The sequence below is a fragment of the Rhinatrema bivittatum genome, chromosome 6 (assembly GCF_901001135.1).
Source record: "Rhinatrema bivittatum chromosome 6, aRhiBiv1.1, whole genome shotgun sequence".
In the NCBI taxonomy this organism is placed as follows: domain Eukaryota; kingdom Metazoa; phylum Chordata; class Amphibia; order Gymnophiona; family Rhinatrematidae; genus Rhinatrema; species Rhinatrema bivittatum.
This window is the reverse complement of record NC_042620.1, coordinates 168,361,638-168,389,291: the sequence shown is the minus strand read 5'-3', so window position 1 is coordinate 168,389,291 and position 27,654 is coordinate 168,361,638. Positions and strand designations below refer to the sequence as shown.

Below are 27,654 nucleotides of genomic sequence, written 5' to 3'. Positions count from 1 at the left end.
CTTTACCTAATCCTGAAGAAGACGACGAACTTATGCAACTTGGCCGTAGCCACTTGACCGCCAAAGAGAGGCGATATCGCAAAAAGATGGGTCTCTGTATATATTGTGGGAAGATCGGCCTTGCAGTCCAAACCTACCCTATCTGTCAGGGAAATACGCAGACCTAGGATACGCTGGAAGACTCTTCCTAGGTCTGACTCCTGCATACCGAGACCATCACGTTCCTGGTTCTCAAAAAGGCTATTCACCCCATAGTGCTTGGCATAGCATGGTTACAAGACCACTCTCCTCAGTTCAACTGGTCTTCTATGGAGTTATCACAAGGGGGGCGTAACTGCCATGACAGATGCTTAAAAAAAATAACTCCACTACCATGTATAGATACCGCTACCACTCCTTCTGGTCTACCACCACACCATGCAGGTAATGGACTTTCTCAAAAAGCTTCAATGTAGTTTTTGTGTCCACCAGGAGAGAGCAGAGTCCCCCTTCAAATGACAGAACCTCCAGAGTCTCTCTCTCTTCAATGATGTAGCTGCTGAGATAGTGAGCAGGAGAATCACCCTCCAATGACGCGGCTGGCCAAAAGCGAAGTCCAACTGCAACAATGCAGCCACTGGGAGGGGGAAATCCTGATTCAATGCCATAACTGGTGATGGATGCATAGAAACTAGGCTGTGGCCAAGCTTACTTCTATCCCAACAGCCTGGCAACTGTCTCTTCCACTGGCTCTGGGCAGGATTGAGGTGGGAGTAGGCTGCAGTGGATGGCAGCAGCTTCAAATGGGGCTGAGAGATCTGAGGAAAACAAAGTTGCTGGTGTGTCAACTTGCACTAAAGCACTGTGTCTGAAGATGTCTCTCTGGAGTTTTAGGGACTTTGTGTGGAAGAAAAGAGAGAAATAGTGGGGACTGAAGTGGAATGGAGTGGGATAGAGAACACATTTTTTCCACACTTTTGCCATAGGAGTGAAAATGTTCCCCAATTCCCCATCTTGTTAACATAATGAAAAAAAAAACTAATCTAAATGAAACAAAATGAAATCAATCAATCAATTAATTAATTACTTTTTATTTGTACATCATCACTCTGAATACAATTGTGGTAGTTCACACAACAGCATTAAAATATATCAACTTACACAGTAATTAAAAAACATCCTATAAAATACATATAATCATTGAACCTAAATTATACATTCCAATATATTCCTGCTTATTTATTGCTGAATAGCCTTCCCTAAATATTAGGGATGTGAATCGTTTTTTAACGATTTAAATTATCGTCCGATAATTTTAAAATCATCATTAATCGGTAAGGGACTCGATACAATAGGAATTCCCTCGATTTATCGTGAAAAATCGTTAAATCGAGTATGGGAATTATTTGGGGGGGAGGGCGGGAAACCGGCACACCAAAACAACCCCTAAACCCACCTCGACCCTTTAAAACCAATCCTTTACCCTCCCCCACCTTCCCGAACCCCCCCAAAATGTTAAATTACCTGGTGGTCCAGTGGGGGGGGGGGTGTCCCGGCGTGATCTCCCGCTCTCGGGCCATCGGCGCCATTTTGGCTACCACTGATAAAAATGGCGCCGATGGCCCGATAAAAAAAACTCACCCGACCCTTTACAAATTACCCCTTTGCTTCTCCCACCCTCCCGACCCCCCCCAAAAACCTTTTACATGTACCTGGTGGTCTAGCAGGGGGTCCGGGAGCCATCCCTTCAATCATACCCACGGTGCCGGTGCTGGACTGGTTTCAAAATGGCGCCGATCGCCTTTGCCCTCACTATGTCACAGGGAGCGACCGTCGCTCCCTGTGACAAAGTGAGGGCAAAGGCGATCGGCGTCATTTTGAAACCAGTCCGACACCGAGGGTATGATTGAAGGGATGGCTCCCGGACCCCCCGCTAGACCACCAGGTACATGTAAAAGGTTTTTTGGGAGGGTGGGAGAAGCAAAGGGGTAATTTGTAAAGGGTCGGGTGAGTTTTTTTTATCGGGCCATCAGCGCCACTTTTATCAGTGGTAGCCAAAATGGCGCCGATGGCCCGAGAGCGGGAGATCGCGCCGGGACACCCTCCCCCTCACTGGACCACCAGGTAATTTAACATTTTAGGGGGGGTTCGGGAGGGTGGGAGAGCAAAGGGGTCATTTGTAAAGGGTCGGGGTGGTTTTTTTTTAATCTGCTCAGGCCTCACTAAAAAATTAACGATGTGAATTGGAATCGGAACCGATTCCAATTCACATCTCTAACGATCCTATTTTTTTTCTCCCTCCATCCGAACCTGATCGTTAAAACGATCGGGCACACGATTCACATCTCTACTAAATATTATCATCCTAATCCATTTTGAAAAGCCTTATTTTGAGTTCTTTCCTGAATGACTTCAGCTCTTTCTGTATTCTTAATTCACATGGTAGTGAATTCCACAGTTTTGACCCTGCTACGGAAATGGCCCTTTCTTGTCCCTCACTCAAATGCGCAGATTGAAGATTGAACATTTTAAAGTACTTTATCGTGAAAAATTGTTAAATCGAGTACGGGAATTATTTGGGGGGTGGGCGGGACACCGGCACACCAAAACAACCCCTAAACCCACCCCGACCCTTTAAAACCAATCCTTTACCTTCCCCCACCCTCCCGAACCCCCCTAAAATGTTAAATTACCTGGTGGTCCAGTGGGGGGGGGGAGGTAGGCGCTAATTTCTGAAAGTAAAATGTGCAGCTTGGCATTTGCATGTTGAGGGTGCTATTAGGTTCGGCAAGTTGGACACGCGTTTTCCGCCACTTACTGAATAAGGGGTAAGGGAAAACATGCGTCCAATGGCAGGTATGTACTGTATCGGCCTGTATGTTATTCATCTTTTTCTTCATGGTTATTACTCCAGGTCATGGGAATGATCAGTCAAATGTATTTGAGTAGAGTCTATTATGCAGTGATTTAGTGTATTAATGGGAATTTTCTGATGTAATAATATAATTTCGGATTTTTGCTTGTTAAGCACTAATTTCATGTGAACTAATAGTTGTTGAATGGCTGTAACATATACTTCTGGTTACTTTCAAGAATGTCCGATTGATATTTCTATGGGTGCTAGAAGTTGTACATCATCAGCATATATATAGTAGCTTATCCCTAGTTCAGAGAGAAGCCTACATAGTGGGAGCATGTAGATATTAAAAAGTATAGCTGACAGGGCAGATCCCTGTGGTACTACTGCATCCATTTGCATTTTATCAGAGTAAATGTTGCCAATTCTTATTTGAAAAGAACATTCAGTTAAGAAAGAGGTGAACCATTTTAGTGTTGTTTCAGTCAGCCCATGTATCATGATTCCAAATCTATAGTATTGAATGTGGAAGACAAATCTAATAAGAAAAGTAAGTAGGATTTACCTGCATCAAATCTATATAGGACAGTATCTTTTAAGGCTAATAGTAAGGTCTCTGCACTATAATTTTTTCTGAAACCAAATTGAGATGGGAAAAGTATATTCCTTAACTCTATATATTCAACTAGTTGAATAAGTCTGGGAGCTTACTGGACAGACTGGATGGGCCGTTTGGTCTTTTTCTGTCGTCATTTCTATGTTTATGTTTCTCTATTATTTTTGCTATAAATGGCAAGGTGGAAATGGGTCTAAGATTATTGAAGTTGTACATACCATTGCTTTTATGTTTTAAAATTTTAATTTAAGATTTCTATTCCTTCTCACATGGCTGATCTGCTATTTCAAAGCAAAATAGTGTATACAAAAAGAAAACAAAACTAAAACAAAATGAAACAAAATTTATCATACACTCATCTACAATCTGGCAGACAGCACAGGGGATCTAGCTTGCTGGAGGTTTGGAAACACCAAAGCTAGTATTGGTAGTGATATAGATTAAGATATATATATATATATATATATATATATATATATATATATATATATATATATATATATATAAAACTAGAGGTGGGAAGGGGGAAAATTCCTTTTTGTTTTCATTCATTTTTGGGGCAATTTTTCCCCCACAAATTTATTTTTATGTACTGTTGATTTTGTTAATGTAGATTTAAAAAAACCCCAAAATAAACATTGAAAAAAACCCTAAAAAATAATAAATAAATAAAAAATGGGGCCTCCCAGGGTCTCCCATGCTCCCTACCCATCCCTCTCACTCAGAAAAATGCTGGGGACAGGATCTTCTCTGACCCCCACTTATCCTGTTTGGGTGGGGGGGATCCGCAGACAAGGCCTAGGCCCCTGGCTTATGTGGGGCCTAGGCCAAGGTCACATAGGCCTAAGCCTATGCAAGACCGATTGGTTCATTCTCGGCCTAGGTGTCATGGCCAGCTGGTCCAAAAACTCCAGCCTTGCATAGGCCTAGGACCAATAGATCACCTTAACCTAGGCCCTATTCAAGGCACAGGATTGGAGTCTGGGACCCAATACCTGGGTCTTGGACTAGTCAAGGGCCTAATGATCAACCTGGCCCTGAGATCAGGTCCCAATGCCTGGGCATTGGTCCAGGCCATGGCGCAACCCAGGATTGACATCACAGCCTGACCAGGTGGTTAGGTCCTGACTCTGGGGCCTTAGCCTGGACCCAGGCCTGACATCAGAGGCCAGGTCCCCATGCCTGGGTCTTGGCCTAGGCCAGGGCCCAAATCAAGACCTAATACCATTGCCGAGCCTAGTTCCCGAAACCAGGGCCTGGACCTGGACCCAAGCCTGAAGTTAGGGCCCAATAGCTGGGCCTGGGCCTTGGCCTAGGCCATTGCCTGGGCCCGGGTTCAAGGCCTTGTCCTGATGCCAGGGCCCTGCCCAAGGATCATGTCCCAACACCTGGGCCTCAGCCTAGGCCAGGGCTTGGCCCCAAGCCTGATGCTGTAGCCCAGACCATATGCTGGATCACAACACTGGGCCCTCAGCCTGGACGCAGGCCCGATGCCAGGACCCAGTCCGGAGGCCAGGTTCTGATGCCTGGGCCTTCTTTCTTTGGTGCTTCTTCACCAACTGACAACCTCTGCTGAGGTCATTGCGCTGGAGCTAATTAACTCTGGCACAACCTTCCCAGCAGAGGGCACCATTTTGCTTTACAGCCTGCATCGGACCTGTGACTGTGCTGAGGCCATGCTGTTGGGCCTGGGATTGGGCCCAGGCCCCAGCACCGGGTCTGGGCCAAAGCCCCAGTGATGGATCTGGCCAGGATGTGGCATTGGATTGGGTAAATATTGAGAGGGGGGGTTGTTGGGAAATTTCCTGGGCTTGAGCCTTTGCTCAGGTCTTGGCCTAGGCTCTGGCATCGGGCCAGTACCTAAGCTGAGATCCCGGCATCATGCTTGGCTATAGGCCGTAGCCCTTTGCATGCCATTTAAGTGCAATCTATACTAAAAAAGGGATCTCTTTTTGTTCTCATGTGGTTACAAGTGTCCCATAGGGCTATGCATTATCGGCAACTTTGTTTAAATCTATATCTTTCCAATATGTAAATTGCTCTCTGGCTTAGGAGTGATTTATCAAGTACATGCGGATGGTATACAGTTCTTTATCCTGAATTCTGGTGTATTGATGATACACTTGGGCAGGGAGAGGAAGAGTGGCACCGACATAGCACAATCTCAGGTGTTAGCATATTCCCTTCACTTTGAAAATCTTCAGTAAAGTCTGCATGTACAAAGCACATGCTATACAGATTGTTTGAAAATTACCCTCATAAAGTATCAACATATACAGTGTTTACTACCTGACAGAAAAATTATAATCCTTCAATTCAGTACTCCACTTCTTGGCTTATCTTGCAGTTCTATCTTTTCTTAAATCAGTACACTCTTTCAGCAACTGCACTGGCTATCTGTTAACGTGTATTCATGTTAATCCTTTATCTTACTTTCTGAGCTCTCCATGTCACTGCTGCTTCTATCTCCAGTTTGCAATTTCTATTTAGACAATATCTTTTATTCTCTTAGTTTCTTTCCTTCCCTTCCCTTTCACCTCCCATCTCAACCTGTCATTGTCTACCACCATTGTGTGACAAAGTGAAATAATGGGGATTGAACAACCAATAATGCTAATACTAATAATAAGGCAATTCTTCTTGTTCAGCTAAGGGAGCTGCTCTTTTATCTATCTGGTAAAGTCCCCAGTTTGAAGCAAGACCATTGCAAGTTAAAATTCTGAATATCCCACCAGAAGAAAAGTAGAGACTAATGCTGTGGCAAGTATGGAACCGTAACATATAGTGGTCATAGTAGTAGCCTGATTGAAGTAAAGTTAAACCTGTTACTATCTTGAGCAGGACAGTACAGAACAGGGTGAAGTAATAAAGCAAAATGAATGCTAACATTTACCTCATTTGTAAGCTCTCTGCTTTTGACATTTGAGAGAGATGCTAGTTATTTCAGATCTCAAGACTCACTAGTTGGAAAATAAACTGTACTAGTTATGAGTACTTGGGTGGCTGTGCATCCTTTCCATATTGGTCTTCTCTTCAATATCCATCCATGTTCCCTCATGCAAACTATAGAAACTATAACAATATACTAAGATTTACTATTGTATTCTTCTTGAATTCTATCTGCTCATTGTGTAATAGCTATAGAAATAATTCACTGAAATTGTAAGACAGTTAACAAAAATGCAGAAAACACACTTTACACATTCATATAGTCTTCTTTGTGAATGAGGGAAGAGAAAGCTAGTCCTTATTGAGGATATTTCAGTACATTAGTGATATCATTCAGACTATGGACACAATGCAATATGTAAAGGAACACAATACAGTTTCTTGCACCCTTAAACTGCTAGCACTGCACAGTGTCATGGCTCTTTCTTTTGGAGCTGTGCTACTTTAGAAGGGAAAATGCCTACCAAACAAGTGTAGCCCCTGCTCCAACTTGCACAGGCACATGAACTAACTAGGATGGTCATAAGTCACTCATGATTTCTGGGTTCTATCTAAACTGTGAGGGAGAAAAGTCAATTTCCAAAAGCCCTTAGAATTCCTCTATCTTTTCTAGGGTTATTTTGCATACCAGTCTAGTTAAAGCCACATAACACCAAACTGCACACAAAAGCTGCGAGACAGAAAAAAATACAATGTTCAGGATGGTGTCACTGCAATCTACCTCTGAAGTTAATAGTAGGTGCAGATTAGAAGACAAGACAGCAGTGTATAGAGTGAGTCAGAAAGCAGAGTGGCATCAAAAACCTCAAGTCATTGAGTGTGAGCAGAATATCACTAATAGCACAGAAACATCAAAATTCCCAAGGCATAGAGTTCAGACAGAGTATCACTATCTAACAGAGCCCATAAAGGACATGATACATTGGCATGTTGGTCACACAAGTCTGTAGTCTAGCCTAGAGCATTCAAAACCCCAAGGCATTATGAGAGGGGCAAAGTGAATCACAACAGTTGAATAAACAATCCAAACAGGGAATGCACCAAGAGAGCAGCAGAGGCAGCATCAATAGCAGCATAAATTTCCCAAGGCACAAAGTGACAAAACAGTATCCATAGAGGCAGGTATGCTCCAAGATACAACGAGAGAGTCTGGAGCAGATTAGGCAGTAAGAGTGGCAGATTTAGATAGAAAGACTTACAGCTAGGAAAGAGGTGGGGTGGAAGCAGAAACTTGTATTTATTTATATTTTTTTTACATTCTAATTTTGGGGACAAAACAACCCAGTATAATCAAGAAAAAAAAGTAGGGTGAAAGAATTAGGCTGGGATCTAAGTAAAAACAACACAGAGGCATCCAAATCTGTAAGTTGTAGTATCAGCGGCATGGCAGATAATCCTGAGTTTCTTTGGCCAAGTCTGGCCAGACTACAGAATTGTGTGCCCGATATGCTAATGTATCATGTCCTTTATGGGCTCTGTTGGATAGCGAGTCACAAAGATTTCTGCTGGCTTCTCCTTTGCTAGCCTGGGGCGAGGATCTCTGTTGCCAGCTGCTATAGCTATGTTCTGCATCATGAGAGACCGTTCTGTGGAGGCAACATGGCTTTGGTGTATTGAGGTTGGAGAATAACTGGTAGCTGACAGGACACTGCTGCTTGTGCTCACACTATTTTTTGCGGTGGTCACTCTTTCCTGCACTATATACCTAATGCACATCTCTATTTGATGCTCCTATTCACACACCATAGCTGTCAGTATCTTCTTCATGTGAGATGAGAATGGAGGGCATGACTTTCACTAGTGGACCACAAAACATGGCAAGCATGAAAGTTTTTTGTTTTTTTTTTCTGTCAGAGTTTTCAGTCTCTCTTGTTCCTGCTGCTGCAAAAAGTCCACAAACTGCAATTACTCTCCTTCAATTCCCTCTTGCTCATAGAAACTTCCTAACTTTTTCTCCAGCATATTTACTTTGGGGATGACCCTGCTCAGGGTGGCATTTCTGGAATTCAGATCTTTCATGACATCCTTGAAAGGCTTCCGGATTTATATCAACTGCTTCTTCACTACCCAATCATGATGCTCCAGGGGACAAACCACATATATCTCTGTTTCCAGAGACAGATCATAAAGGGGTGTCTGCTGCCTCCCTAACTTTTGCAGCATCAGCTTGAATTCCACTGGGTAGCAGCATCTTGAATCAGACACTTATGAGGCAACCCATATTTTTCTTGCTTTTCAGATAAGATGCATACCCTTCACATTACAATGAAAATGTCCTGCTCCTTTCCTGCACCTCTCAGGTCCTTCAGGGTTGGAATCTAAGTGATCCTTGGGCCCAACTCAAGGGCAATCCTCACTGCTAGGTTCAGCAAAGTATCCCTGATAGCATCCATCTTCCCCTGCCCTTATCATATGTTTCCCACTATCTGCCCCCAAAAAATCTGCATTGTGACTCCTTCTCTGGTTAAACTGGTAGCTCTCCAGCGCTTTTCTTATGGTTGTTAGGATATTGCATGAAGTATGGAGACTATCCACCAATTGGATGTACAGCTACAGGTCACTTGTACCCTGATGCTAGGTTCCCATTAAAGCTGCTGCTTACTGCCTCGGCCAGCTCTCATCAGTGTGCCATCTGGGAGAGGTAGTTATGTGGCGTGTTTAAGCTGGTTTAAATGTTGCTGGTGAAATGCACACTAAACGTCTCTGCCCTGGCCAGCTCAGCCTGCATGCAACTACAGTACTGATTGTATAGGTCTACTAAATGTAGTCCTGAGGGCTAAGAGGTGCAACAGACACTTACAGCCCAGGTTCTCTACTTTTTGCAGGAGCTTTTCATCAAAAGCAATATTTTCCCTATGCATTCCATCACTAGTTTGGATGCTGCCTACCTCTTGCCCTGGGTCAGTGATATAGAATAGGGATGTGCATTCGTTTGCAACAAAATAGGAAATAAAGACGATATTTCCTATTTTGTTGCATTTCGGGGGCCTGACAAAATGAAAGGAAAACCCACAAAATTTTGTGTGGTTTTACTATCATTTTTTGGGGGTGAGAAAGGGAACATTAAAAAAAACCCACCCCAAACCCACCCCAACCCTTCAAATTTAATTAATTACAAACCCCCACCATCCCAACCCCCCAAGACTTGCCCGACCTCCCCCCACAAAACTTGCAGAAAGTCCCTGGTGGTCCAGCGGGGGTCCCAGGAGTGATCTCCCCCTCTCGGGCCGTCAATGGCACCAGTAGCCCCTGTCACATGGTAAGGGAAAAGGGCCACTGGTGCCATTTTGATTACTGGCAGCCGACGGCCTGAGAGGGGAAGATCACTCCCGGGACCCCTGCTGGACCACCAGGGACTTTTGGTAAGTCTTGGGGGGGGGGGGGTTCGGGAGGGTGTGTTGATTATAGTTAAATAATTTGAAGGGTTGGGGTGGGTTGTTTTTTTTCAGGTTTTTCCCAAAATAGAAATGAAAAAGGTTTTGGGGTTTGGGGAGTGGACCAAAATTTCCCACCCCGGACCCAAAAATGAAACAATGAAAAAAAAATGTGTGCACATCCCTAATATAGAACGCCACCCCATTTATTCTATGGTGCTTTGCTTCTGAGAACGCATGACAGGGGGCTGCTGGCTTGCCACTTGACTTTTGGAAGAGGTCGTGGGCTCAATTTAAGAAAAGTTTTTCCCCTTTTATATCCTTTTACTACAGCTTTGGCTCTGAGTGGCAGTGGAGGATCCACCGACTAGTACTGCTTCCTCCCCTACTGCCAATGCTGGCTGGTGGTTCAATAGGTGATGCCCCTGTACCATCCCTTGACTAATGGCCTTAATGCAGTGAATACACTGAGCAAATTGTGGGTCATCCCTAACTAAACTGTCTCTACAATAGGGATGCCTTTCAAGATATCCTCACCTCATCCTTGAGGGCTGCTGCTCTTGCTGGTACTGGAGTTAAGATTGAGGGTTGACTCTGAAGTAAAAGGTCAGGGGCATCACTCATATTCTCCTCCTGCACTACTTGCCCTTACTGGGGGTTCCTCTCAACACTAGTTGCCTCTTCACTGGAAGATAAGATGTTACTGACCAGAGCTCTCAAATATTCTTTGGCTACTAGCTCTTCAATATCATTTGATTCAGGGAATCCCATACAAGATTCTTATTCAGAATCAGTTCATAAAGAAACTGCCTCTATTATGTCAGAAGCAGTAATCGTGGCAGAGCATGCTGCTGGTTTTGGGTGATGCAGTTCTGCTGTCCCTGTCCATGCCCCTGCTCTGCTAACACCAGTCTTGGATGTCGCTCCCACTTTTTGCCCCATTCCAACAAGAGGTAGATGAGCAGGCAGAGGTGGCACATGCTATCCTAATTTCAATTTCTTATGGCTTGAGCCATCTTCCATATCTGGATTTCTATGGCTAAAAAAGTCTCTTAAATTTAAGGGCAGGACCACCTTTTTTCTTGCTGCTTCTAGTACTGCTTGTACTTCTCACAAACTAGCCTGACTCTGCAGCAACACTCAGTCCTTTGCCCCTGCCATTCTCTCCTCTTCCTTTTTTTTTTTTGCAGTGGTGTTATGGAATATTAGAATTTGAAGTGGCTACTGGGGTTTTGATATCACAATAGATTTTATTGATAGTGCACTGGCACTCATCAGACCAACATTAGTCCTACTAAATGAGTTTTTCATACACATTCAATCAAGCTCACAGACTGAGTTCACTTTAGTGCTTAGCATGCACTGCTAACTTGCTAAACATAGTTAGCAGCTTGCTAGGGCACAAACTCAGGGTCTGATTTACTAGAAGCTTTCTCTCATTCTATGTTTATGGAAAAAATGATTTCTAAATAGGGCGCTCAGTCTCTGTCTTTCAAGGGCTATCCCTCACAGTGTGTACAAAAAATATCTCTGTCACATATGTGCATACACACGTGTGCACTGCTGACTGACTAATTTTGCAAATTCAAAAATAAATATGTTGGAAAGAGAACCAAGAAGGCTGGCAAGGTTGTGCTTCTCATCAATTCAATCTGTTTACACTTTGCAGTGCAGGCCACTCTGCACACTTGTGCTGTGTGAGACAGATGGAGAGACAAAAAAAAAATCAGTCTTCACTGGCTGACACTGCTTTAATCTCCAGTCCTTCCTTGCCCTGCTCTAGTAAACAAAGCTGTATTTTTGTTAGTCAGTGCTCTCACTGACTACAGCAGTGAAGATGTGAAAGCCCTTTGGCAATGCCAATGCCAATGCCTTCTTTATAAAAGCTTAGCTTTTTTCCACTCTAAGAGAGCTTCTGAATGCACTTGTCTCCACAAAATCGAGCAGAACAAATGAGTTTCTTTGCACATGCTCAGAATTTTCAAGTGAAAGGATGTCAGCGTCATTTGATCCAAATGTCAGCTATAGGCTAGTTTAAAAAATGCTTTTTTAATTGGTCATTGGTTCTATTTCCCTAGGGGCTCTGCATGCATTTCAAAAGTTCCCCTATAATCTAGTCAGTAGGTTTATGGTATGCACAGCATGCATATTCTAAAAAAACAAAATTAAAATGGTAAAGCAGGAGAGAGTTGGACCTTTGTGAATCAACCTTGTAAATTAAATTCATGGCCTAACATTGGGGTCGACAATCGACTAGTTAAAAAAACTTATTTGGTCCTTATGCACCAGTTTGAGTATTAAGCTCTCAATATGGTTAGCTAAACCTTTTGGAAATATTTTTATATCATAGTTTAGAAGCGAAATAGATCTAAAGGAACTACATATACTAGGATTTCTCCCTTCTGTTAGAATTACGGTTATAGAGATTGACATCATAAAGGAAGGAAGGGAACCAGTCTTTCATATGCTGTTAAAGATATCAACTAAGATAGAATCAGACAGAATAAAGCTCAAAATGGCTGTCATACCAAAAATCCACCCAAACAGACAGATGATAGGAAAAAAGGTTTATATGGTGAAAGTGTTAGACATAGGTGTCAGCAAGCTGGGGCAAGTGCTAGACCTCCTATGCAAGCATGGAGGTAGCCCGGACCTTTCTATCATCCACCTGGTATATGGTTGTAACCAACCCATAAATAAATATGAGTGAGCCATCGTTTTTTAAAATAATGTTTTTGTATAATGCAAGAAAAACTTAACAGACAAAAAAGACTGGAAGCCTGATAAAACTCTTCTCTTCAGTCTCTGAGTGTACACTGCTCATTGCTCAACTCACTGGTAACCAGACAGAGATTTAAAAAACTCACTAGCACTGCTGCAACTGAAATCTCCATATTGTTTTCCACCCTGAAAGAAAAATCAAAATCATCAGCAGTGAACTGCCTCTCTTTCTGACACAGTGAATTTATGAAACCACTGTAGAACAGAGAAAAGGAGAAGCAGCCCTTTACCAGTGCCAGATTGAAAATGTTGTTAGCTTTTGTAAAACTCTTTGAGAGCTTTTATTATCATGTCCTTCTCAATCAAGAGCTAGAGAGGAAATACAGAGCTTCTTGTACATGCACAGACTTTACAGTGGGAGTGGGTCAGCATCACTTGATACAGAAAACAGCTACAGGCTAGTTAAAAAGATCATTCTCTGTGATTTGTCCTCTGGCTAGCCTCCTTGCCAACTTGTCCTCTGACAAAGCTCTGACAAGGTAGTGACGTCACACAGCAAAAAGCCAGTTGCTAAATTACCTGCACCTGTTTATTTACATAGAACAGAGCCATAGACTTCAATGGGCCATAGAAATGAAAAGGAAACAAACATATGAAATGAAGATTATCACGTGAATTTTAAAAGCCCAACACTTGCCAAAGCCGTGAGATACTCTAGTATGTCCACCCAATGTGCACCGCGTGGATTTTAAAAGGCACCCATATACGTGTGTATCTCCCAGTAGTGAAAAAGCCCATAAAGTGACATGGCTTGGGCATGGTCTGAGTGGGATAAAGGTGTTCCGGGACCTTAACATGAAATAAGCGTGTAATATTTATGGGCACAAGCACGCACTGGGGTCCTCCACCACATAACTTACTACTGCTATGCTGGCATGTAAATAATAAAACAAAAAAAACTAGGCTAGTCAGCAGGGTTTTAAAGGTTGGGGCTAACAGGAGGAAAGGGTGTTCAGCCTATTTTATATGAAGTGCACATATATGCGCACATGTTATAAAATGGCCGCATCTTTTAGCGAGAGCCGGCATACATGCATACATATGCGCCCACGTGGCTGTTTAAAAGTTATTGTATATTTGTTTTATGTGTGGGACCCCACCATTTGTTTTGGGGGACCATAAATGACACAATTATGGGCTCATTTATGTTTTTCCCATTTGTTTCAAATGAATGCATATCCCTATTGGAAATTATAGAAGAGTGTCCCCTGCTACAAACTAACTGGGTCATTCATCAAAGTGCGTTAGGGCCTGAACACACGTTGAATGGGTTCTAACATGTGTTGCATGGGTGATAAATAGGAAAATGCAAACTAGGATGAAACATTTAAATTTACTATGCAAGTGGGAGGAGTTAATGCAAATTAAGTTGTCCTACTGCATTCCACAATAGTTTAATGCACACTAATGGGGGATTTAACATCAAAATTAACTACACCTTTTTTTTGCAGTACAAGGGGAAAAAAGTTCTTATTATGCACCTGTGGCTGTTATCGTGGATCGCAGCTATTATCATGTGCGATAAAACGAGGTCTTCTATCAGACACACCTACCAGGCCCTCTTGGGATAATAAAAACACCTGTTCTTACCTGGCCTGTCTTCCTAAACCCAAACCGTTTCAGGCAGGTTTACTTCTTGGGGGAAACGGGATGCTTCAGGAGGCTCGCCGCAGACAACAACAAGAGGAACAACAACCATAAGAACAGGCAAGGGACGTTGCAACCCCTCCTAGCAAAGTCCCTGCATCAGAACCCGAGCCACTGGCCTGCATGGAGAGGGTCGGGGCCCACAGCAGCAGCTGGCATGTAGATGGGCATGGCAGAGGAGAAACAAGAAGCATATCTTTCCTCCATGAACCTCATTGCTGGGCATGCCAGAGGATTATGTGGCAGATATCGCCTCAGCTCTCAGGCTTCCTGATGTCTGGACTAGATCATAACAGCAGTATCTGACCACATAAATCGCTGCATAGCATTTCCTCAGGACAGGCAGAACTTGAAGGAATTGAACAGAGGCTTTTATGCCATAGCTAACTTTCCCAATATTCTGGGAGCTATCGACTGCACTCACAGAGCCATCATCCCACCCCGTGACAGGGAGATCTTCCACTCCCTCAACATGCAAGTGGTCTGTGATGCTTGAATATGCATCCTCGATGTGGTGGCCAGGTACCCGGGAGCCATGAATGATTCCTTTATACTTAGGCAATCGGGCTTGTATGAAAATTTGAGGATGGTCTATATGGTGACGGTTGGCTCGTAGGTAAGAGAGATGCTTCTTTCTCTGGATATGTCTTTGCAGCAAATGGCACAAACATGGGGGGGGGGGGGGGGCTGGGCGGGATGTAACAGCATCACTGACATGACAAGTGGCTTGTACAATTAGGGATGCACCAGGGCCTGGCTTTCTTACCCCATGATCCAGAGGCCTGCTTATCTTGCGAGGCCAAACAATGAACTTGCCATAAAGCTTGGTATGTGGCAGGCACTACACACTTTCTAGGGATTCACTTTAACAGTGGCCTTTTGCATTCCACCCATTTGGATCAGTTGAAATATTACTGGTTAATCACTACCTTTAAGTTTCTAAACTGCTGGTACTTGCTGATCAGGTGTGGCCTGTTAGTGAATGGTCAGCCAGGATGTCAGGCACAGATTGTCTTGCCCATCACACAGGTAAACCAGAAGCAGTGGTCTGTGCATTTTGGGGCCTAGCATATTCCTGTGTCAGGGCTGACAAATTGGTATCTCTGGAGGACATACTGCAGAGCAGCCAGGGACTTTCACATTCAGATCACGAGGTTGAGGGTTTTTGCTAGGACAGGTGTGACAGCTCTGATATACTGCTAATAGAGGTTACTTTTTTGAGACTGTGGCCTACTTTCCCTCCTCTCTTAGAACAGTTCCTGGACACTCCAAATAGAAGCTGCCAAACCAGGCCACATCTTTTGCACCTTACTCTGCCAGATTATAAAATGGTAGTTTATGCCTACAAAGATGCTGCCATACATAGCTCGATATGTTTAGTGTACATATATAAAAGTGGGGGCACATTTCTGCAGTGGATTTTAGGGGATAGGTTTAGCAGCTGGTTTTCCATGCATCACTTGTCCTCTACACAACCTGTGAATTATACACCTCTGTCTACTTGCAGGCTGCTCTAACACCATGTCAGCAGCTGTGTGACAACTGAGAAGGAGTGAGACAGTTTTGAAGGTTAGAGAAACCCAACAACCAACAAGCAGACAGCTAGGAGGCCTGCAGTTGCTTGGGAGCTGGCAGATCTCCACAGACTGGCTGCCTCTCCTGTACTGCCCTGGCAAGTGGATCTGTATAATACCTGTTTGCTAAGGCTGAAAGTAGTGAACAGGCGAACGAGGCATTAGCAGAGTTGTTTTGTCATGGTTCTATTCATTTTTATCCAACAGGTTACAGAGAGTGGGCTGGATTTTAAGAGGTACACGTGGGTGTACATTTGTGTGCCCAACCCGGCGCACACAAATATACGCCCGATTTTATAACATACGCGCGCAGTCGCGCGCATGTTATAAAATCCGGGGTCGGCACGCGCAAGGGGGTGCAGACTTGTGCACCTTGCGCACGCTGAGCCCTAGGGGAGCCCCAATGGCTTTCCCTGTTCCCTCCGAGGCCGCTCCGAAATCAGAGTGGCCTCGGAGGGAACTTTCCTTCCGCCCCCCCACCATCCCCTACCTAACCCGCCCCCCAGCCCTACCTAAACTAGAGATGTGAATTGTTTTTTGTGTTCATGTCATTCTTCGTTTTTCTACCGCCATGGGAAATGTCGTTTTTTTGCGGTTCGGGTCTTTTTTTTCACGAAAAATCATTTTTTGAATTAGTGCGTGTTAACTCCCCGTTAGCGCGCGCTGACAAAAACCATTAGATTTTGTTACTTTTTGTTAGCGCGCGCTAACGGGAGTTAGCGTGCACTAACTCCCATTAGTTCGCACTAATCCGAAAAAATGAATTTTCGCGAAAAAACGGGAAAATCCCGATCTTTTTTCGGTCTCCCCAAAACATGCCAAATTGGACAATTTTGTTGGAATTTTCCAATTCGGCAAAAACGAATGCACATCTCTAACCTAACCCCTCCCCCCCCTCACCTTTGTTTAATAAGTTGCGCCTGCCTCTGGGCAGCCGTAGGTTGCGTGCGCTGGCCGAGTGCCGGCACGTGATCCCCCAGCACGGCCACTGTGCTGAAGGCCTCGGTCCTGCCCCTTTCACAAAGCCCCGGGAGAAGCGCATGTCACTGGGCCTATGCAAAATAGGCTCGGCGCGCTTAAACCTTTGAAAATCTGGCCCTGTGTGTATAGCCTCTGAACATTTGAGTTACATCCACTCTAAACAGGTGTCCCTTAGAGTTCAGCATTATTGTCAACCCTGTTTAACATCTACCTGACCCCTTTATGTAAGTTGCTTGCTGGGCTTTGTGCGGGTTACAGAATCTTCATGAATGACATTCAATTTTTCATTCCTTTGTGGGCAATTTGAAACAAGACCTTTGACTCTGTGGCTATCTGTTTGTGCTATATCATTTATGATATTGTTGCTAGGGGTGTGCATTCGTTTCCAACGTATTGGTAATCCGCAACATATAGGGCCATATTTGTTGTATTTGTGGGGAAGCGAAACGTATCACGACTCACCACGAATACAACAAATCTTTACCGAATTATTCGGCCGTGTAAAGGAGTGAATTTAAACAAACCTCCCAGCCTCCTGACCCCCCCAAGACTTACCAAAACTCCCTGGTGGTCCAGTGGGGGGTCTGGGAGCAATCTCCTGCACTCAGGCCATCGGCTGCCAGTAATCAAAATGGCGCCGATAGCCTTTGCCCTCACTATGTCACAGGGGCCGACCAATGGCACCACTAGCCCCTGTGACATAGTAAGGGCAAAGGCTATCAGCGCCATTTTGAATACCGGCAGCCGACGGTGTGAGTGGAGGAGATGGTTTCCGGACCCCCCGCTGGACCACCAGGGAGTTTTGGTAAGTTTTGGGGGGATCAGGAGGGTGGGGGGTTGTAGTTAATTCAATTTTAGCCAGGAAACGAATAAGAATGAACGCATGAACGTATCGGGGGGCCCCCCCTTGCCGAATGCAACGTATCTGTCCCTGATGAATACGAATTACGAATGCAATGTATGCCGTTCCTCTGCACACCCTTAATTGTTGCCAATATGTTTGCTTCCAGAAGATTCAGGATACCTGTCTAAATGATTTTAAAATAAAATAAGTTTTAATTGTTAATTGAAGTTCAACTTTTTATTGCTTTTTTTTTTTTTGCTATATTGTATTGTATACAAGGGTGGTTGTTTTTTTTTTTTTTTTTTTTTTGGGGGGGGTGTTTGTAAACAATCCACAAATGCAAATAAAAGTTTGTTTATACACAGCTTCTCAGCTGGTCTTAGCAAATATTCCTCAGCTGTTCTGGAAGAACATTTTGCAGTCGGTGTTCTTTAAGCATCAGAATGGTCTACACTCTGAACACTTTTACTTTTAGTGACTTTTTAGTTCCATAAAAAAGTGAAATGCTATTGATATTATCCTGAAGACAAACGTATTTCAGTTAGTAAATATTTGGTCATGACCACTGATGCATGAAGGCCACAATATAAATATAAGCAGTAAGTGACCCTGCAAAGGAAAATGAGTGCTGCTATTATACACAGATTGCAACAGTATAATTGATTCAAGAACATAAAATATGGATTCAGTTTATACTGTACTTTCTGCTACAACTCCATGCCTATAGGAAATCACAAGTTTTTTTTCTTAAAATTTTACAAGAAGTAGTAAGCTTACATTAATTGTTAAAACAATTTATTCAGCATAAAAATCTAGTTCTTGACTCATAATACATGCATGAGTTGGAATCTGATTAGTTAAATATATTACTGGACTTCAGTCTTTAGCCATATAACAATTTTCTTTGAATCACTATATCCATTTTAAAATCCACATTCTTGGCTATTGCACCATTCAGTGCCTATATGTGCCTTAAATCTCTTGTTTGGTTTTATACAATCGCATTTGGACCTGGTACAATGCCTCATCCAGGCCCCCCAAATTCAGATTATTCTCTCTGATTATTTTTCTCAGTCACCAATAACATATGTTTTGAGGCTGTAGAGTGAAGTACAGGGCATTGGAGCCTTTGGACTATAGAAGCAGAATACATATTGTTAAATGCCTCTGCCATCTGATTGTGAAGGGTGGCTTTTCAGTTTTCAATGTGTTCATTTTTGTGAAACTAAACTACTTTTCTTTATTTGTTTTGAGGTCCATATATTGAAAGGCTTTATCTGAGTAGCTTTTCAAGTTACCCAGAGTAAGAATTAAAAATCCCTCTTCACTAGGTGTGATGCTTGAAAAAGTTCTTCTGTTAGTCTGTATTGATCTAACTTCTGGAAGGAACTCAAACTTCACCTTCAGATTTTAAAATACCTTGTGGGAATATACAATTGCAGGTGGCCTTTCAAATTCAGTGGAGCTATGTTATTTAACATCTTGAAAGCCAAAGAAAGAATTTTAAATTGACTGCAAAATTCAATTGGAAGCTAGGACAGTGAATGTAGTACTGAGAAAATATGATCCCAGGGCGAAGGTCCTGTAATAATTAAGCTGCTGAGCTCTGAATGATCTGTAATTTCATTAAATTATTCTTGGGCAAACCCATAAATAAAGAGATACAATAACCTAACTGATTTGTTACCGAAAAGTGAATTAAGTTGGCTGTAACTGAGGTAATTGGTGGAAGTGGTAAAAGCACTCTGCTTCTTTCAAAATACTGAATGAGGTTTCACTGTCAGTTCTTAATATCTTCATCTGATCTCTACATTGTTAGCTGTCTCCAACTAGAGTTATCAGTAGGCTGTGGATTTTTTTAAACCATAAAATTACTGTTTTAAATAGAATAAACTTAAGTTTATTTATTTGCATCTAAGATGATATTTTTGTGAGACAGTTATTTAGTCTCCCTACTGCTGCTTCCTTCATCGGGCCCCACTTCAATTACAAGTGTGTTTGGAAGTTGATCCCAGCTAATATAATCATCCAAATGTCTAATGAACAGGTTAAAGAGAAAGGATGGCACCTTGAAAAATAAACCTCACAAAAAAGACAGACTTCCCTAATAGGATATCCACTGACAAGAAACCACACCAGTGCAATGTCATGCCTTTCACACTGTAAGACCTCAGTTGACCTGGTAAAATCCCATGTTCTATGTTGTTGAAGGTGGCTGTTAAATCCAGTAAAATTATGCCTTATAAGCGATGAAAAGGAATTGATTTGTTCATTACAGCTAGCAGAGACTGCAGTGTGCAAATCAACTGCTCTTGTTAGACTTTTCATCGCTTATAAGGTCAAAAATTATTTTATGGTGTCAGTTTTACAATGGATACCTCTGAATGTGTCTGTAACACTACCCCCCCGCCAATCCCAACCCACCTCCTGAAAATTCACCCAAATCAAACTGCCCCCTTACAATGGTACTTTATTGTCTAAAGAACCTGATTTTTTCCAAGTACACTCACTGCATCATTCTTCAAAATGCGTTATGGCATTAACACATGCGAAAAATGTTGTAGCATATGGCGCGAATACAAATTTGTTTTGGAGAAAGAGAGAGAGAGAGCATCTAGGGTGGACCTCACTGTGTGCACCTATTTAAATCTCTATAGGAGGGCGGCCTAATAGGTTGAGGTGAGGTGTTAGGGGTGGTTTGGGGTTTAAAGTGGCTTTGTAGATAGTCTCTCTCTCTTTTAGGGTTTAATGCTCAGTGTGTAAACTTTCTCTAAACTAGGGGTTAATGTTACCCTAATCTCTTTAAAACTTGCAGCCTTTTGGAAAACTAAGATATGGACCAGGAATTAATATCTTTTATCTTCTCAGGCACAATATGATCAATAGATGCCTTCAGTTTATTAAACCAGCTACTAATCAGCTCCTCCAATGACAAGTGGAAAAAAATTAAACCCAGTAGTATGCAATTTGGACAAATTATCAGATCATCTTGCTTTAGCCATGTTTCCATTGGTATATTACATCCATCCTATTATAGTCCAGGGTCACAACCTATACTGCATTTGCTTTCTTCTTGATAGCGCGATCATTCACTTAACCATTTTAAGTAATCTTATGAGGGATACCAGTCTGCATTCCCAGACCTTAACCTTGATGGATGAATTATGTTTCATACCAAAGGTGGCTTAACAGGAATATATGAACGGGCAATAGCACCTTAAAGATAATTCACATTGCTCATTAAAACTTGCACATTAGAGCATTGTATATTTTAGTCTGCCATTATTATGAGCAGAACCAATTCTCTATTTAAGTTTAGTAAGTGTAGATTAAATTAAAATATATACAATAAATAAAATAAAATGAGAAAAGACTAAAATAGTCCCACAGCCCTCATGGCACTCTAAGGGGCACTATAAGGAGTGTGTCTTTGTGTCATGATTTTTTGGTGCCACAACACTGGCAGTGTAGATGCTGCCAGGCCACTATTACCTCTGTAGTCCTAGTGCTGACATCATCACAGAGGTATGGCTGTACCCCAAAATGCCAAAGCTATCAAAAGTAAGCAGATATTGGTGGTGAACTGAAGTCCCAGCAAATAGTCTCAACTAGTAGCAAGTTCTCCCCTAGGCATCTCTTACACTGTTTTAACCTGTTATTTCTTCCTATCCTCTCCCATAAACTATTAAGCATTTATTCTTCCTTTCTCAAAATACTTAGGGTCAGATTTTAAATACTTGCGTGATCGCGTACTTTTGTTCGCGCACCAGGCGCTTACAAAAGTACGCTGGATTTTATAAGATACGTGCGTAGCCGCGCGTATCTTATAAAATCCGGGGTCGGCGCGCGCAAGGGGGTGCACATTTGTGCAACCTGCACGCGCCGAGCCCAGAGCGGCCTGCCTATTCCCTCCGAGGCCGCTCCGATTTCGGAGTGGCCTCGGACGGAACTTTTCTTCGCCCTCCCCCCACCTTCCCCTCCCTTCCCCTACCTAACCCACCCCCCCGGCCCTATCTAAACCCCCCCCCTAACTTTGCATGCGTCGGCCGGCAGCCCTGCTCCATCCTCCGGTCCTGGGGGCTGGTCCAGAGGCCTCGACCATGCCCCCGGGCCGGCGCCACGCCCCCAGGCCCGCCCCCGAAACGCCACATCGTTTCGGGAACGCCCCCAGACATGCCCTCTCCCTCCCCTTTTCGAAAGCCCCGGGACTTACGCACGCCGGCAGCCTATGCAAAATAGGCGCACTGGCGTGCGCGGGCCTTTTAAAATCCGCCCCATAATTTCCTTAAATGTAGCACATGCAAGTTTTTTTTCTTCGATTATTCCTTTCTTCTTCAACGAACAGTATAAGCAAAAATGCAAAAATGATTCAGAATATAGAAAGTTTATTATTTTTACAAGTGAAAATGATCTTTTTTTAAAATTTATACTGGAGAATTTCATATTAACACCTAAAACTCAAGAACAATTTCAAAACCCAGTGTAAATTAAGAACATAAGAAGTTGCCATACTGGATTAGATCCATGGTCCATCAAGCTCAGCATCCTGTTTCTAACAGTGGCCAATCCCAGATACAAGTACCCGGCAAATACTCAAATGATAAATAAGTCCAATGCTACTAATGCCAATAATAAGCATTGGCTATGATCTAAAAGGTGAATTTTAAAAGCCAGCCTCATGCCAAAATCAGGAGATGGGCACGCATATAGCACATGTGCATGTCTACCCGATTTTATAAGCTGCCCACATGAGCATACAAGTACCAATGCATAGATATCTAGCATTCAGAAAAAAGGGCCGGAATATGGGTGGGGCATCAGTGTTCTGGAACCGGGCCAAGAGATATGCGCACAAGTAGCTATGTGCCTGGGCGCGCACACAGGTATAGCTGAGCACAACCTTACTTCTGCTATGGAGGAGGTGAAATGCTTTATAAAACTATTTCCAGGCAGTGTTTGAGAGGTCTGGGTTAACTGGAGGGAGAGCAGACTAAAGAACCAGAGGGGTTTGGAGTACATAGCTCTAGAATGGGCAAACTGGTGGATGAACTAGTGAAACTAGTCATGGGCTGGACGCATGTCTGTTATAAAATTCCATCTCTTGGACATCCCAAAGCTGACTTATGCTGCTATACATGCACAAGCTTAAAATTAGGAGCACAAGTACATATACCAGGGCTATTATAAAACATGCACATGTATGTGTACAAACAATATAAAACTGCTGTGCAAATCTGGCTGTGCGCTCATATACACACTTGTCCAAACCTTTTTTTAAACCCAGCTATGCTAACTGCCTTAACCACATCCTCTGTCAATAAATTCCAGAGCTTAATTGTAAACTGAGTGAAAAATAATTTTCTCTAATTTGTTTTAAATGAGCTTATTGCTAACTTCATGGAGTTCCCCCTAGTCCTTGTATTATCTGAAAGAATAAATAATTGATTTATATTAACCCATTCAAGAACTTTCATGATTTAATAGAACTTTATTATATCCCCTGTCAGCCATTTTTCTCCAAGGTGAAAATACCTTAGGGATAGATTTTTAAAAGTATGCGTGCGTCCATGTGCGGACACATGGACGCACCAATTTTATAACATGCATGCATGTAATAAAATCTGAGGCCGCATACAAATGTGTGCCAGATTTTATAATCCGTGTGTGCATGTGTGGGCCGCGCACACAAGGGGGGGAAACTAATGCAATTTTTGTGCAGCAATGCATCCCGGTATTCTCCAGTTTCCTTCCAGTCCGCTCCAATTAAGGAGCGGTCTGGGAGGGAACTTCCCAAACCCCCTACCTAAGCTCCCTTCCCCTCTCCTTCCTGAACCCCCTATCCTATCTAACCTCCATTTTCTTGTTTTACCTTTTGCTCCTCATCAGGAGCAGTAGCAAGTTGCGCGCGCTGGCTGGGTACCGGCATGTGCTTCCCCGGGACAGTGGTAAATGGCCGCTATACTGGCTGCCTCCAACCCCACCCCCCAAGACCGCCCCTCCTCACCCCTTTCCTTCGACCCAGCACTTCTGCACGTAACTCCTGTTACGCGCATGGCCAGCCCCTTTCAAAAGGCCCGGCCACGCATATAACCCCCGTTTTTTATGCACATGGCCGATTAAAAATGTACCTGTTCTTTAGCCTTACCTTATAGGGAAGCTATTCCATCCCCTTTATCATTTTGGTCTTCCTTTTCCAAACCTTTTCCAGTGCAAATATATCTTTTTTGAGATACAGCGACCAAAATTGCATACAATACTCAAGGTGCAGTCATCAGAGAGTGATATAAAAGCAATTATGACATTCTCTATTTTATTCATCATTCCCTTCTTAATAATTTCTAACATTCTATTTGCTTTTTAGACCACTGGAGCACACTGAACAGATAGTTTCAATCTATTGCCACTATGATACTCTAATCATTTTTCCTGGGTGTTAACTCCATACATTGAGTAATTACAACATGGGTTGCTTTTCTCTATGTGTATCACTTTGCACTTGCCCATATTAAACAATAATTTATAGGGATGTGCATTTGTTTTAAACGAATGGCATCGAAATTGTCTATTTTGTCGTGTTTCATGAGCATCCCAAAATGAAAAAAAAATTGATGAAATTTCATGGAATTTCGTATTTCATGTTAGTGCTCACTAACGGGACTTAGTGTGCACTAATGGCCGAATTTTAAAATGGTCACGTGCGTAAAAAATGGGGGTTATTCGCGTGACCAGGCCACGCACATGCTGCACACATTTTCAAAGAGGCCCGGCCATGCACATAACCTCCATTATGCGCAGAACTGCTGGGCCCAGAGAAAGGGGTGGTCTGGGGTGGGGCGGAGTTGGAGGTGGCCAGTACAGCGGTCATTTTCCGCTGTGCTGGGGAAGGGTGTGCTGGCAGCCTGCCGGCGAATGTAAGTTGTTACTGCTCCTGCAGAGGAGCAAGAGGTAAAATACAAAATTTAGGCTTAGATAGGATAAGGGTAGGGGGCAGGTAGGAGAGGGGAAGAGAGAGAAAGGTCAGTTAAGTTAAGTGGTTTGAAAAGTTCCCTCCCAGTCCGCTCCTTAATTGGAGTGGATTGGGAGGGAACTGGGAGAGGCCCGATCTTGCCATGTGGAGGTTGCATAATTTCTCCCTCCCTTGCTTGCGCCATCCACACATACGCGTGTGGATTATAAAATCTAGCACACATGTGCACGCAGCCCTTCAGATTTAACATTTGCGGTGCGCAAATGTTATAAAATCGGCGCATCCATATGTGCGCATGCGCACTTTATAAAATCTTCTCCAAGTCCCACTAACTATAATTTTCTTATTTTACAGACTTAGGGCCTCATTTTCCAATATCGCATGCGATACCAAAAAGGGGTGTACCTTATGCTAATAAGCATGTGTATCGCGAATTGCACTATGTAAAAGGCTGTTATTGTGCTATTAGCCCAATTGGGGCTACATTGCCAGTATATTGTGGTTCATGATGTTTCCTGACAGGCCTGTTTCAGAGAGAGAGAGAGAGAGAGAGAGAGAGAGAACCTTACCATAGTGTCTCCTCCCTAGACAGGTATTTGTATCCCTATGGGAGCCCCACCTAGTAACTCGAGGTGAGGTTTAAGTATTAGTATAGGGGGTTGGGGCCACTTTCACATTCAACGTGAGATGTATGAACAGAACAGTGGTCTCTTGTGAAGATTTGATGACCTACAGAGTGAGGAAACTCACTCCAAGATGAGATTTGTGCAATGTTCTCTCCACCTAGCTTGTTGTTACCCAGGCACAAATCTCATCTTGGAGTGAGTTTCCTCACTCTGTTTGTCATCAAATCTTCACAAGAGACCACTGTTCTGTTCGTACGTCTGACGTTGAATCTGAAAGTGGCCCCTAACCCCCTACACTAATACTTAAACCTCACCTCGAGTTACTAGGTGGGCCTCCCATAGGGATACCAATTTTCAATGTGAAAATATATTTATACTTTTTATTTGAAACTTGCTCTGGGCTAAACACACCTATGCACACTTGCACCTGCTTTTTATATGGATTCTTTTTTCATAGCAAATAATGTCCAGATTTGAACACACACCCAATGCATTTTATTTTCTTTCATTGTCCTAAACATGACCCCCTGGAATGCTTCATCTAAATGCTGCTACTTTTATCCATGATAAATTTGAGAAAGGACGGCAGTTTTTGCAAAGTGAGAAAAATGTAATACTGTAATCCTAACAATGTAAATATCTTTGTAAAAATGATCACTTTTTCAAATTTATTATGGATTCAAAAAGACAATTTTTTTGTAATGCAGATGATCAATACAACTACTTCAGCAGTAGGGATGTGTTATCAATTGAAGCAAAATAGGAAATGTCAATGGCATTTCCTATTTCAGTTTGTTTAAAGTGAACAAAATATGATTTGATTTTCTTTCATTGCCATGAAAAAAAAATCATCTGTTATTTTTAAAAAGCCATCTGAGTTTTTTCCCAGCTTTATGGCTGTTCCCCCCCCCCCCACACACACACACACACACACCCACCCCACCAGACACTGTGCTACCCCCTATGAGCTCCTCCATTCTACTCCTTAATATTTCTGAAAACTGGGTAGCCTCCCCTCAGGGCAGGAGTGATCCCCAATTGTTCCTTCCACGACTATGCCATTTCTCATAATGGCACTGGCCTGTTGACATTTTGCCATTTTCTCAAGATCATCAGCCCCCCCACCAAGAGAAAGGCAAGTCAAATTCCTGGTGGGGAATCTTGTTGCCTAGTGATGATGTGTAAGATGAGCAGTCTGTGAGGGAAGCTGGTTCTCTGGCCTTGCTCTGAGAGGTATCATGGATTGGAGTTGAGGGAACGCTGCTGCTGACCACACAGTTTCAAGAAAAGACTCGAGCAGGTAGGAGAGAAAGGGGGCTGTCCTCTGCATTTGTGGAGAGAGATATGTGCCCTGGTGGAAATATAGCCTACAGCCCCAGGTGCTGGCACTTCCTGTGGTCAGCAGCTCTACCTCTTCACTGATTGACTTTCTAAGAGTTACCTTAGACATTTTTTGGACAGATCTGGAGAAAATGGATATCGTTTTGAACATTTGTTGCACAGATATATATTCTCTTTCTGAAAATGTGAAAATATTGACTCTTAACCAGCAGTCCATTTCAAAGAAGCATATAGAATACTTTTTTTCACAGGGAGCATAGCCTCAGGAGAAATCCCCAAAACCTCCACAAGGCATTTCTTCAAAGTATCTTGGGGCACCATTCCCGGGGCCCTGGGAAAATTCAGCAGAAGGAGGTTGAGGGACCTTGCTTGATTTTTCCATTTATTCCATTCTCTTACGGAGGCTAAATTTGTCCTGAATTTCCTCAACACTGACTAATTAAATCTCATTCAACTCTTTTTCCAAAGATTCAATCCCATTTATCTCCAAATTGGAAAGCAATTTCAGAGTCAAGCTTTAGATCAGGAAACAGCCCAACAGACAGTTTAAATATAACAGCGTTTTTAAAACTGTCCCCTGCAGAAGAATCCATCAGGGTGACTCTCTTGGTATCTTTGCTTTTTCTTTTAGTAAGTCCTCTGCATGGTTATTTGTTTCTATTTATGTAAATATATTATATTTAAAAATGCTATTGTATCAAATAAACATTGCAATTTCTTTTCTCCTCCCCTTTTCAGCTTTCCTTAACTTCATTAATCTACTCCTTTGTTCCTCATTTTTATATTATGGTCATTCCTGATGCTTGTGTTGAGAACTCCTCCTCCCATCTGTAAAAAAGGAAAATATTATCTATAAAACTAAATGCATTATTGCTTCTTAGCAATAAGGGGAATTGGGACTAAAATTGTTTTCATGCAAAAATAATTATGATCCTGTGCCACAGGCATTATCCTTAGAACCTAATCCAGCTCATTTGAATTCATGTAACAGCTTAAGATTTTATTCCAAGACAAAATATATTTGCCTGAGAGCTCCCACACTATAAGCAGTATTAAGCAATACAATTAGAAATACAGATGAAATCAAATACAAATTATTCATATTTGGGCATATTCTG

General features: G+C 42.8%; 1 protein-coding gene across 4 annotated transcripts in view; it reads right to left on the bottom strand.

Annotated features, from left to right (window-relative positions):
- The window catches only part of ERBB4 (erb-b2 receptor tyrosine kinase 4), a 2,403,189-nt gene that overhangs the window by 952,951 nt on the left and 1,422,584 nt on the right, over window positions 1-27,654 (bottom strand). The window lies entirely within an intron of this gene.